General features: G+C 36.4%; 1 long non-coding RNA gene across 1 annotated transcript; it reads left to right on the top strand.

Moving 5' to 3' along the window:
• The first annotated feature begins 6,677 nt into the window (after positions 1 to 6,677).
• Positions 6,678 to 12,334, top strand: LOC123381629. Its single transcript, XR_006588886.1, has 3 exons — positions 6,678 to 6,832; positions 7,375 to 7,433; positions 12,196 to 12,334. It is a non-coding gene; the product is annotated as an uncharacterized LOC123381629 (long non-coding RNA).
• Positions 12,335 to 13,954: the final 1,620 nt, after the last annotated feature.

The raw sequence follows: 13,954 nt of genomic DNA, 5'->3' as shown, positions 1-13,954 counted from the left end.
AACTTATTGTCTCACAGTTCTGGAGGCTGGATACCCAAGTTCGAGTTGTCAACAGGGCTGTGAGGAAGAATCTATCTGTTCGATGCCTGTCCCCTAGGGATTGGTGGATTGCTGGCAATCTTTGACATTCCTTGACTTGTGAGTGCATCATCCCAATCTCTGCCCTCATCTTTACGTGATGTTCTCCCTGTGTATGTGTCTCTGTGTACAACTTTCTCCTTTTTATAAAGACGCCAGTCTTCTTGGACTAGGGATTACTCCAATGACCTCATCGTCGTAAACTACATCTGCGATGACCCTATTTCCATTCTGATGTATAGGGGTTAGGACTTCATATGAACTTTGGAGGGGCACAATTCAACCCATAACACCTGCTGGAATTCTAATAGAGATTCACTATCCACCATCACTTTCTGTCACACTTATTTATTTTCTTATCTTTTGATGTCATTTTATTTATTTTTATATGTGTATATATTTACTTTCTGGTTTTCTTTCTCTCTCAGTAGAATATGGGGGCAAGCTGCTGTTTACCTTGTCTTTTGCTGTAACCATATAGCACCAGATACAGAGTAGGAGACCAATAAATAATTACTGAACAAATGAATAGATGGCAATATCTAAAGTTTGGTTAGGATCTTGAACTGCTATAGACTCTAGTTATTAACTACAATAAACTATAATATTCACCTTCTACTGTGACATCGCTGTAACCCTTAAAAGAAGTTCAGACTAGCAGCCTCATGAATAATGAGGACACTTGGGTGTTTTTTGTCCCAGATCTCCATCTATTCATTGTGTCATGTTAAGGAACTCTTATAACCTCTCTGACCCTGAATCTCCCCAAATGAGAATAAAAATGTTTCCTATCCCTAATATCAGAAAGCTTTTTAAAGGTTAATTATGGCCCCATGCTTTGTGGAATGTGGGGTGAGAAAGAATTGCAAGCAATTATTGTCTTTATGGTGATTATGGTTACTAGTGAGACACTCTTCAGATCCCAACCTCCTGTCAAAGATGTTAAGAAACACTGAAAGAAAAAATAGCTGACTGGTCAAATAAATTCAGGCAAGATCAGGTTAAAACAACTCAGTAATTCTCAGAAGTTCTGACAGTGCAAAGTATATTTAAGTTTTCTATAATACAGCATCATACACATTTTTTTCCAAACTTATCTGACCATGCAACACTTTTTATTCAAAACATCATTTATAGGACTAAGGGTGGAGAAATGATAAATTAGCAACTTCTGTCTAAGCTAAATAAGTCAAAGTCACTTAAAAAAGTACAGTAGGCTTTTTAAAAAATTCTTTTAATGTTTATTTATTCTTGAGAGAGAGAGAGAGAGAGCATGAGCAGGGGAGGGGCAGAGAGAGGGAGACACAGAATCTAAAGCAGGCTCCAGGCTCTGAGCTGTCAGCACAGAGCCTGATGTGGGGCTCAAACTCACAAGCCGTGAGATCATGACCTGAGCTAAAGTCAGATGTTTAACTCATTGAGCCACCCAGGCGCCCCAAGAGTAGTTGACTTTTAAACCAAAACAAGAAAGAGGAAAGAATATTCCAGCTCTGGATGCTGCAGGTGGCTGGCAGTGTTTTCCAGCTCCATTGCAATATAATTCAGCATTAGTCCTCAGCAGAGAATGGGATTACATGGGCTCCACAATTAAATCACTCCTCTTACCATAAGTATTAGAGCACTTTTGAATCCTGCTCTTAACCTCCTCAGCATAAAGTTAAAATGATGCCCTTTCACATTTTTCCTCATCACAGTATATACCAGAAAACAGAGGGAAGCATCCAAAATGTGACTCACTAGTGGTCCTGTGTCCACAGGACAGGCACCAGCCCATTTACGTCATACACACTCCTCTTACTGTAGGTAAGAAATCAAGGTTTGCAGAGTATAAAATATCATTTGCTGCTACTAAGGATGTTTTGTCTAAGCTGCAGGCTTAGAGTTCCTCCTTCTGCTCACAAACAACTGGAGGACTGAAATAAAGCTACCAAGTTTATGAGCTGAGAGAACTACAGAATATTATAATCAAGCCCCTTCATAACAGAGTGGAGAAAATTAAGGCCCAGGATGAAGTGAATTACTTAAGATCATGAGAAGTCTTTGTACTATCACAGAGGTGACCATCCAGGGAGGCAGACAATCCTGTCCTGATTTGCTTAGAGAGAGCTCTCCCGCGGTGTTTCAACCTATCCAACTTTAAAGACCCTGGACTCCTAGCTAGCTTAAATTCTAGGATTTCATTCAGAAGGTGACATCCTAGAGGCCAGCAAATTCTTCCTTCTAAGTATCAGGGGAGAACTATCTAAAAAGATAGCAAAACAACCCTTAGAAAAAACTAGGGTTTCCTCGTGCCCTTAGACCTTAAACACCACATGGAACTTCAGCCCATACCAGCCCAAGAATATCCAATCTCATTGCTCATCCTTGCCACTTACCCCTCTCACAGCCTTTTGACCTTATACTACTCCTGCATTCTTTCCCCTGATCTTCCTGCTGCCAAAGATATCTCATTTCCCAAACGAAAAGGTTTTACCTAGCAAAGAAAACCATCAACAAAACAAAAAGAAACACACTGAATGGGAGAAGATTTTTGCAAAGTATATGCCTGAGACAAGGTTAATCTCCAAAATATATAAAGAACTTATACAACTGAACCCCAAAAGACCAAACAATCCACTTCAAGCATGGGCAGAGGATGAGTATAGACATTTTTCCAAAGAAGACATCCAGATGGCCAACAGACACATGGGAAGATTCTCAGCATCACTAATTGTCGGGGAAATGCAAATCAAAACCACAATGAGATATTGTCTCATACCAGTCAGAATGGCTAGTACCAAAAATACAAGAAATAACAAGTGTTGGTGAGCATATGTAGAAAATAGAACTCCTGTGCATTGGTAGTGGGACTATAAATTGGTACAACCACTAAGGAAAACAGTATGGAGGTACCTCACAAAATTAAAAACAGAAATACCATATGATCCAGTAATTCTACTGTTGGGCATTTACCCAAAGAAAATGAATACATTAATCTGAAAAAGATATATGCACCCCTATGTTTATTTTTTTAATGTTTATTTATTTTGAGAGAGAGTGGTGGAGGGGCAGAGAGAGTGGGGGAGAGACAATCCCAAGCAGGCTCCATGCTGTCAGCACAGAGCCCAATGTGGGGCTCGATCTTACAAACGATGAGATCATGACCTGTGCTGAAATCACAAATCAGACACTCAACTGACTGAGCCACCAAGGGTCACAGTACCCTTATGTTTCTTGAAGGATTATTTATTATAGACAAGATGTAAAAGTAACCCAAATGTCCACTGATAGATAAATGGATAAAGAAAAGGAATATTACCCAGCCCTAAAAAAAAGAATGAGACATTGCCATTTGTGACAATATGGATGAACCTAGAAGGCATTATGCTAAGTGAAATAAGCCAGACCAGCAAAAACAAATACCGTATGATTTCACTTGTATGTGGAATCTAAAAAAGTAAAACAACCGAACAAAAGAAAACCAAACAGACACTTAAATATACAGGACAAACTAGTCGTTGCCAAAGAGGAGGTAGGTGGGGGAATGCGTAGGTGAAGGAGATTAAGAGGTACAAACTTCCACTTAGAAAATAAATGAATCACAGAGATGCAAAGTACAGTGTCACTAATACTATAATAACTGTGTATGTGACAAATGGCAACTACACTTATTGTGGTGAGGACTGAGTAATATATAGAACTGCCAAATCACTATGTTATATGCCTGAAACTAATATAACATTGCATGTCCACTACACTTCAATAATAAAAAAATTGAAAAATAAAAAGATATTCCATTAATTGGCACACATTTACCAAGCACCTGCTATGTGCCAGGCATCCTGCCACAAGCTGGAGATACCAAGACGGCATTTCTTTGCTCAAGGGCTTGCAACGTGGTGAGGAAGAATATAAAGAGATCATTGTTTAACACGGTGTTGAGTGATGTGCTAAAGTAGAAAGGTTAGAACTAAGCTGTTCCCTCACACACAGACCAGTAGGTTAAGAGATTGTACACACAGCCCTTAGCATGTCTCTCATTCATTTCCTCTTTCCCATCCCTTCTGCTTCTGCTCTAGTTCCAGGTTTTATTGTCTCTTAACTGAACTAGTGTAACATCTTCCTAACTTTCTCCCTGCTTCCAGTATCACTTTTGCCAACCTAACTTTCACTCTTCTACCAGAATGATTTTATTAACGGAAACCAACACATCTGGAATATAGTAGACATGAATAAATACCTTTTGAATAAATAACATCACTCCGCTAATTTACAATTTAGTAAATTCCTAATTCACATGGGGGTACTTGCAAACTTTCCCACTGACTTGTCCCTATAAGAAGGGAAGTGAAAACACATAAACCCCCGAAGGTATTTTTCATTAAAATGCACAAATGCAAGATGTACGGCTCGATAACATTTTACATTTGTGTAAACATATGTCCACCATTCCGATTGAATATAGAACATTTTCATTTCACCCAAAGAAGTGTTCTCGTGCTCCTTCTCAGTTCAGCCTGCCTTCCCAGAGTTAACCACTATTTTATCTTCAGTCGCTATACATTTGTGTTGCCCCTTCTTGAACTTCATATGCTCAATGCAATCATATAGTTATCTACTGCGATTTACTTGAGTACCATTATTTTATATCCAGTCACCTTTCCTTGAGCATCTCAGATAGAAATTTCCATCCCTGAGCTCCAAGACACCCAGGGGCCACTTTCAAGACCCCACAATCCATACTGAACTCTTTGCTTTCACCAAAACCTATTTCCTATAGATATCAATTAGAAAGAATATGAAGAACAAATTCTCATTAAAGGAAAGAAGGTATAGATGCTGTATATCAAGGAAAATATTCTCATGATTACTACCTAAGAGGTTATACCTATATAAACATAGCTTTGAGGACTGACTAATCAGATAATGTCATCTTGATTCAAGGAAATAATTGCCTGACAATGCGCCATCAGAGCCAAAGACGAGCTCGTAATAAAGATACGTAAGCAAAAGGAAAATGTCCAGGAGGAATAGAAAAAAATAAGCAGCATCCACTGAGAGCTTATTATAGTGTAGGCAAAGTACTAGCTAAGCACTGGGGATTTGAAAATGAATATGCCACACATTGGTCTAAATTGGTATTTAAAAAAAAAATTTGCTAATGTGTGTCAAAAGCTTTCAATAAGGTTTATGTCTTGGTCCTAGTAATTCCATTTCTATAAATTTATCCTAGAGAGATATTCAAACATGAACAAAAATATGAGAAATGCCCAATCTGTGAAAATTATTAAATAAATTATAGTAAATCCATATGGTTAAACATTACAGAACCTTTTTTGGTTTTGGTTTTGGTTTTGCTTTGTTTTATTTTGTTTTTTAGAGGGAGAGAGAGTGCAAGTGGAGGAGAGGCAGAGGGAAAGAGAGGATCTTAAGCAGGCTCCACACTCAGCATAGAGCCCAACATGGGGCTCAATACCACAACCCTGAGATCTTGACCTCAGCCAAAACCAAGAGTCAGCTGCTGAAATAACCCACGCACCCCATTGAACCTTTAAAAATATATATCGCATCTGGCTGGCTCATTCGGTAGAGTGTAGGACTCTTGATCTCCAGATTGTAATTTTGAGCCCCATGTTGGGTATAGAGATTATTTAAAAAAATAAAATACCACAGGATTTCACTCATATGTAGAATTTAAGAAACAAAACAAATGAACAAACGGGAAAAAAGGAGAGGCAGACCAAGAAAATAGACTCTTCTTTTTTAAAGACAAGGTTCAAGAATTTTTATTATTTTTTTATGTTTACTTAATTTTTGAGAGAAAGAGAGACAGAGTACCCGAAGCGGGTTCTGCACTGACAGCAGTGAGCCCAATGGGGGTTTGAACTCACAAACCAGGAGATCATGACCCGAGCCCAAGTCGGATGCTCAACCTACTGAGCCACCCAAGTGCCCCAAGAAAATAGACTCTTAAATATAGAGTACAAACTGATGGTTACCAGAGGGGAGAGGGATAGGTGGAATACATGATAGGGATTAAGGAGTGCACTTGCGATGAGCACCAGGTGACGTATGGGAGTGTTGAAGCACTGTATTGTACATCAGAAACGAATATAACACTGTGTGTTAACGAATGTGAATTTAAATAAAAAGCTTTAAAAAAAAGATATCCAACATATTGATAATGTGGTTACATTTGGGGAAGCCACGGGGTTTGGTGGGAACGTGGTCAAGGGAGATGTTACTATTCTTGGTATTTTGTTTCAAAAAGAATACATTAATTTGGAACCAAATATTCATTTAGAAATAAACATTATTTTTTAAAATCAAATGGCTTTCTGAATACACCAACTAAGTTCTGCTATAAAGATTATATGGTATTGTTTTTAATCAAAACCAACTAATTTATATAATAAAGAAATATATGCCTAGAAGGCTCTGTACATCTGAACTAATATATAGCATAGTGAACATAAAAATCTTCAGCCAAATTTAAAGTTAATCAGTTTAAGTGCTGACTTAGTCTTGTATTGATTTTATGAGTAAGGAACTTAAGTTCTGTAGACATAGGCGTGCTCAAGTGAAAAAGTTCCTGTCTATTTCCTTGGACTTGGATGATTTTTACTGTTTAAACCGTTTGGAATGTAGTAGATCAGGAACTTGCCTTGTTGGTTTCAGTTACAACGGACATCATTACATCAGAAATTTTACTCGTCATTAACCTCTAAAAAAATTCAAACCTAGGAAAATTCCCCAAAAACCTTCAAGAAGGCAGGTAGGTCATAAATGAAAAGGTCAAAAAATGCTATTTTTTAGCCAATCTATTTCTTTCTCATAATTTTAAGAAGTATTAACTACTGTTAACTATCATGTAATGTTTTACCTTATAAATATGATCATGTGCAGTGAAAGCATTAGTTTATGAGAACGCATACATAAATATTTTCCTTTAGGCTAATAGTTAGAAGGATTTTTAACAGGGTATTATTCTCTATACATTATCAACCTCATTTCATTTTTTTGTTTTTGTTGTAAGTAATTATATTTCAGGAAAGAAAGTAAGGGAGGGAATGGTATTTGGTAATAAAAAAGACAGCTAAACTTAAAATATTCTGGAACTAGAAGTTTTATGGTGAGTTTTTGATAAAGACGGTTACCTTAGTTTCCCTCTTTCATGTCTTAATTAAGAAAATAAAACTCAGCTAGTTATTTCCCTTTTTATAATAGCTAACATAAATGTGTAACTTTATTACTTCCTCCCCAGGAAAGATTTAATTGTGGGATGTATCTTTCCTTCCATTTTCTTTTTTTGGCTAGAAATCAAAGAATGAGGATGGTCTTCAGTGATGTTTTTACCTTACTCTGCCTCTTGGGTGGTAAGTCATTAAGAAAGCATAAATCAAAAAGAGGGAAAATTATCTAAGAGACTCTAGAATTACAATATCAGTGGAAGATGACCTTAAATAAGGTAATTAAGGTGCTTATAGCAAGGCCTGAGGAAGCACTTTTAAACAGCTAGAGCTAACACTTATTGAGCATTTACGATATGCCAGGAACTGGTCTAAACATCTCATTTGTATTAATTCATTGAACCCTCATGACAACCTATGAGTTAAGTCCTGTTATTTCCCATTTTATAGATGAGAAAACTGCGCTGCTAGATGCCGGCCCCGTGTTGCTATTGTTATCACTAGGCTGGAGCTAACCAAAGGAGGTTGGAAGCTGTTATAAAAAAGGCAAAGAAAATTAATTAAATCGAATAAGCATAGACATGGGCCTTCTAGCACTTTGCCTGTTAAATGTGCTCTTCACCATCTTCCTTCATTTATAAAAGAACCAATAAAGGAGATAATAGGGCACTTCCAATTCCTTTTACAGAATTCCTAGGTCTCCTCAAATTATTTAGATATGTATGAAGGTAATACCTCCCAACAGGTATGTTCAAGCACCATCATGGGGATTCTCCCTCTAGTAAAGCGGTAAGATGATAACGAAGACAATTGCTCTATGCTGCACCCAGGGTTCTTTTAAAGTCAACAAGATTTAATGGATGAATGAGTCACCTGGGAATCTCGCCAAAATGCAGGTTGGGGTGGGGCCTGAGTTTGCACTTCCAACAAGCTTCTAAGTGATGCTGGTGCTGTTGGTCTGGAGACCACATGTCGGTAGGGAGACTCTAGAACACATCCCAGAGATAAAATTCTAAGATTGAGACTTGGAGACCATGAGTAGCAAATACTGGGGTCACCAACTGAAATGCTTAAAGTGCTTGGTCAGCTAATATCTCTCTTGCATTTTACGTCCTTATACTAGTCTCTTGTAAAAAATGTGGACAGGAGCATATGAATAGGTGAAAGACCACATGAGAACATACCCAGTGTCTTGCATACCATGAAAAACGATTTAGGGAGGGGACCATGTTAATTTTGCCAGATACACAGGGAAGTTGTGAGGGTAAAAGAAGAAAATTCTGCATAAATAGAAACCTTGAAGTAATGGGTGCCAGGAGGTAAGGAGTGGTTATTTAAAAGGATCATTGTTGGGGCACTCGGGTGGCTCAGTAGGTTAAGGGTCCGACTTCAGCCCAGGTCATGATCTCACCGTTCAAGAGTTCAAGCCCAGCATCGGGCTCTGGATGACAGCTTGGAGCCTGCTTCTGATTCTGTGTCTGCCTCTCTCTCTGCCCCTCCCCAGCTCGCATTCTCTTTCTCTCTCCCTAACTCTCAAAAATAAAAATAAACATTAAAAAAATTAAAATAAAAAATATCACTATCATCATGATTATTATATTTAAATAACTAGATATTATTTAGAATATACCTTTAAATAATCATATGGATGCTATAATAATATAAGCAATAATATAATTATAAAAATAATTACATATAATATATTACATATTATGTAATTATATTTATATAATTTGTATTATATATTATTTATGTATAATATATTTATATTTATATAATCTATATTCATATTTTTAAATTATATAATTTATATAAATATAAAGTATATATAATACATACAAATATATAAAGTATATATACTCTAGAACTTTATATATTACATAAATATAAATATATATTTACATCTACATATGTATGTAATTTAATATATATTTATATATATATATAATATACTTACATTTTTAAATTTTGTAATTTACTTATTTATATAAATATATATAAAGTATATGTATAATATATAAATATATATAAAGTACAAAATATATATAATATATAAAGTATATGTAATACACATAAACATATATAAAGTATATATACTCTAGAACTTTACATACTATATAAAGTATAAATATGAATATATATATTTATGTATGTAATTTAATATATAATATATATTTATGTAATATACACTTATATTTTTAAGTTATATAATTTATTTATTTATATAAATATATAAAGTATATGTATAATATATAAATATATATAAAGTATATGTATAATATATAAAAATATATAAAGTATACATAATATATAAAGTATATATAATATATAAATATATATAAAGCATATATACTCTAGAACTTTATATATTATATAAAGTATAAATATATACATTTATATTTTATATATATAACTTAAATTTATATGTAATTTAGATATAAATTTACATTATAAAAATTTATATATAATATATATTTATATATTTTAAATAAATTTAAATAAATTTATTTTATTTATTTATATAATATATATTTATATACTATTTATATATATCATATATTATGTGATTGTATTTATATAATTTATATAAATAATGTAATCTACTGGATGTTTCCTGTTAATAAATAAAGTCATAAAATAGTATAGCATACTTCAGAATTAATCATTAAGGAAACTATTCATTTTACATTTAACCCAAAGCTGTAAATTTAGTTGTCAAAGACATATATTTATGTGCTAATGTTAATAAAACCAACAATAAATTTTCAGATAAAAAAGACACTGGAATAAAGGACATGGGATCTGAGAACATATTTATAATTACTCAAGCAAATGAACAGATACAGTCAACAAAAAAGCCTAAAATCTAAGGTTTCATCTTCAGCTGTAAATAACGTCAGAGCCAAGGTTTTAGGAAGAAGATATGGATGCTGGGTGGGGGGATCAGGAGGAGGAGGGACTATGTGAAAGGGAGGGAAAGAAGCCAGAGCAGAACTCCCCCAGGAAAACAGTCCATGGGTCTCTGGCAAGGCAGAGAAAGAGCTGTCCACCACGGAGGAGCCCCTGGCACCACAGTTCTGAGCCATGCAGTGATCTCTAAGAGCAAGGGGTGAGACTCAGAGGTCACAAGTGCGGGAGGAAAGTTATCTCAGGCATGACTTAAAGATCCACGCAGCCCTAGTATTCTGGGCAGGCAACTGACTCAGAATCTACTAAGAATCAAAACATCCAGAAAGAAGAGGGCAAGATCAGGACGTTTGGGATACAAAAAAGGCAGGCAGCTCTAGGGACATGGGGTGCTTGCTTAGAACAAGGGCTTGAGATTCCAACAGACCTTTTTATTTTTTTATTTTTTACATTTTTTTCAATGTTTATTTTTGAGAGACGGAGCGTGAGTGGGGAAGGGGCAGAGAGAGAGGGAGACACAGAATCCGAAGCAGGCTTCAGGCTCTGGGCCCTCAGCACAGAGCCCAATGCAGGGATCAAACCCACGAACTGTGAGATCATGACCTGAGCCGAGTCAGACGCATAACTGACTGAGCCCCCCAGGCACCCTCCAACAGCCTTTTTTAAATTCCTGTCTCTGCCACTTGTACGAGCTACTTAAAATCTTGAGATTTAGTCTTCTTTCATGTGAGACTTGAGCAGTTTAGTACTGGCTTCGAAGGCCTACTGTGAACAATGATGGAGCGAGCTAATGCATGTAAATTGCCTAGCAGGGTCCTTGGCATAAGCTTAGTTCTTAAAAAAATATTTGTTGATGGATTGTTGATTATGGATTGAAAGTCTGCCTCGCTCAGAGAGAGAACCAACTGTGAAATTTCCAAAGTGTCTTGAGATGAGAATGGTCAACAGAGGTTAATTAGCCTCATCAGCCGACTATTTTCTCTTAAAAGTGATCTTTTCTAACCCTGAAAATGGCAGAGGGAGATGGAAAAAATACAAAGTGCAAACTGCCCAATAAACTCTTCCTTCGGGTCATCAGTGAATAAGAGTGACGTGGCAATGGTCTTCCTATGTTAAAAGATGAAAACTATGCACACTGAGGCAGATTTGGACTCAATTTTAGAAGAATCTTTTAACAGGCTGAGGTGTTTTTAATGGTGATGAGCTCTGCATCAGTAGCCAAGGCTCCCTGCAGAAATTATTATAAAGGCGCTGCCTGAATTCAGTGAAACTAGTGGTCCTGAAACACTGGTCTGGACATCTATGTCCAAATCACATGCCCTCCACTGTTTCTGCATATCTACAATACAGATTTCTGAGCCTCACTTCCTATATATTCTAATACAGGTCTATAGGGGCTCTGGGAATTTGTGTTTATTGTATTTTAACTGTTTACATAAATGAGATGCACAGTCAAATTTGGAAGCCAGTCCTCTAGATAATAGCTAGCTTCCAATCTTGCTTATGCTGACTAAGTTTGAGAATCTCTGGGCCATTTCTATGTAATCAAAATAAATAACATTTTAAGCCGCTGGATTTGAAAGCTGGAGATAACCTATATGTAAACATTAATCAAGCAATACACAGTCACAGAGAACCTACAATACATAGACATTGAAGTGGGGGCCGCCTAATAGTGACTATATGGCTAAAATTCAATTTTCTGGCTAAATAACTGGTTTGATTTAATTAGGTGCCGAGGAGTCGAGTAAATTTTTCCCAACTAAATTGTTTAGACCACCTGGCCTCATTTCTAATTAGTATCCGTTCTGGGTGCTTCCAATTGCATGAATGTAGCATATGCTTTGAAATTTCTCCCACTCTCGAAATAAAAATAATTTTAATTTATATGAGTTTTTAGAATTCTTTTTTTAATTGTTGCTTACCTTTTCCAGTTGAAAATCACATTTTTTTTCCCTCTCCCTTTGTCTCTTCTTTTTTTTTTCCTTTCTGGTCTTCACTTCTGTTTTGCCTTTATTTATTTATTCATTTATTTATTTAGTTAGTTATTTATCTTCTGTACTTGGAGGTGCTGGAGGTGTGATTTGTAGATTATGCAACCTCTCAGTCCCCTTCCATGGATGTCTTTTGGATTTTGGAACCTGCAGAACAAAACCTGGTCAGTACTGCATAAAAGAGATTCACGTGAAAGGTAAGTCTTGACACTTAAAAATATATATATATGAAAATGACGACAGGAAAAAGTCCTTATATAAAAGCAAACATCAGTAAACATTTACTATGTGCCAGATGCTGTCCTAAGGGCCTTAACCTGGATGACATTATACCAACAAAACAATGACGTGGGCTTGATCTTGTCACTACCCCCATTTTAAAGATGAGCAATCTGAGGCATTGGAAGATTAAGACATGTGCATGGTGTCACACAGCTGATGAGTATTGGAGGCAAGATTCAAATTCAAGTGAATGTCTATACTGCCTCATTCACATCACTCACATCCTCACAAAAAATTAGTAATAGTTTGCAGGGCCCTCCTAAGCACAGAGCCTGTACAAGTGCACAGGTGATGTGCCTAGGAAGCCAGCCTTGTCTGCAGAGGTTAAAGGGTAAGTGCAAACGTCCAAACGATGACAACATTAGAAGAAAATACCAAAGAAGACTGAAAGAGAGGAGGCCTCTCGAACATCCAAAAGACCTACGTTGTAAAGGAAATGAAAGATAAATTTGAATACTTCAATATTTTAAGACCTATAAAATGAACGACAACCCCCAAAATTTAAAGATAAAGAATAAACTGGATGAAAATAGTTGGAATATAAATAACAGAAAAAAAGATTCCAGTGATAATTTAGATTAGGTTAGCAATTTTTTAGACAATTTGGGAATTTCCATTGAAATTTTAAATGAACACAGCCTTCTACAAAGCAATTGTATTTCTTGATATCTACTGCAGCAAAATATTCACATGTAACACAAAAAAGCATGATTATCAAGGTTACCCCTCAATATTATATTTAATTGTAAAGTAATGGAAATGACCTAAATGTTTATCTCTGGGCGAAGTGTTCTTCAAACTATGATGTAAGGATGCCTGGGTGGTTCAGTTGGTTGAACATCAGACTCTTGATTTCAGCTCAGGCCATGATCTCAGGGTTGTGGAATCAAGCCCTGTGTCGAGCTCTGCCTTGGGTGTGGAACCTGCTTAGGATTTGCTCTCCCTTTCCCTCTGCTCATCTCCCCAGATTGGGTACTGTCTCTCTCAATAAACAAACAAATAAACAAACTGAGATGTATATTCAGGCTATGGAATGCTATGCAACACTTACATGAACTAGATCCCTTTGTTAACGTGGGAACAATCTCTAAGACATTCTTGAGCAGAAGAAAGGCAGTTGCAGAACAGTAGGCATGGAATACCAACCGTGAATAAACATCACCACAAGGCAAAACTCTAAATTCCTCTATGGAGTTGGAAGGAGAAAAGAAAAAGTTAGAGATCAAAGTTAGTTGGGAGAGAGGAAGAGAACTTGGGGGTCCCACGTGATGGGTTTTGGTATTAAGAGGGTTATTTGTGCTTATTCAGTCCACTCTCTAAGCCCCGTGTTCCCTCTGGCTCATGCCTCTGCCGGTCAGAGCTCCTTCCTTCTAGAAGGGGAGAGGTGCCAGGGACCCCTGGAGCCATGAGATGCTGGCTCCCAGTGATTGCTCTTGTCTTTCAAAATGTGGACACATACTCACTCATCAAGGCAGCTGAACTTCAGAACAAGTGCCAAAGGTCTCTGCACATGAGTCTGGAGAC

Source organism: Felis catus, chromosome D4, assembly GCF_018350175.1.
Source record: "Felis catus isolate Fca126 chromosome D4, F.catus_Fca126_mat1.0, whole genome shotgun sequence".
In the NCBI taxonomy this organism is placed as follows: Eukaryota; Metazoa; Chordata; class Mammalia; order Carnivora; family Felidae; genus Felis; species Felis catus.
The sequence above is the reverse complement of the archived record's forward strand: the minus strand, read 5'-3'. Positions and strand labels throughout refer to the sequence as shown.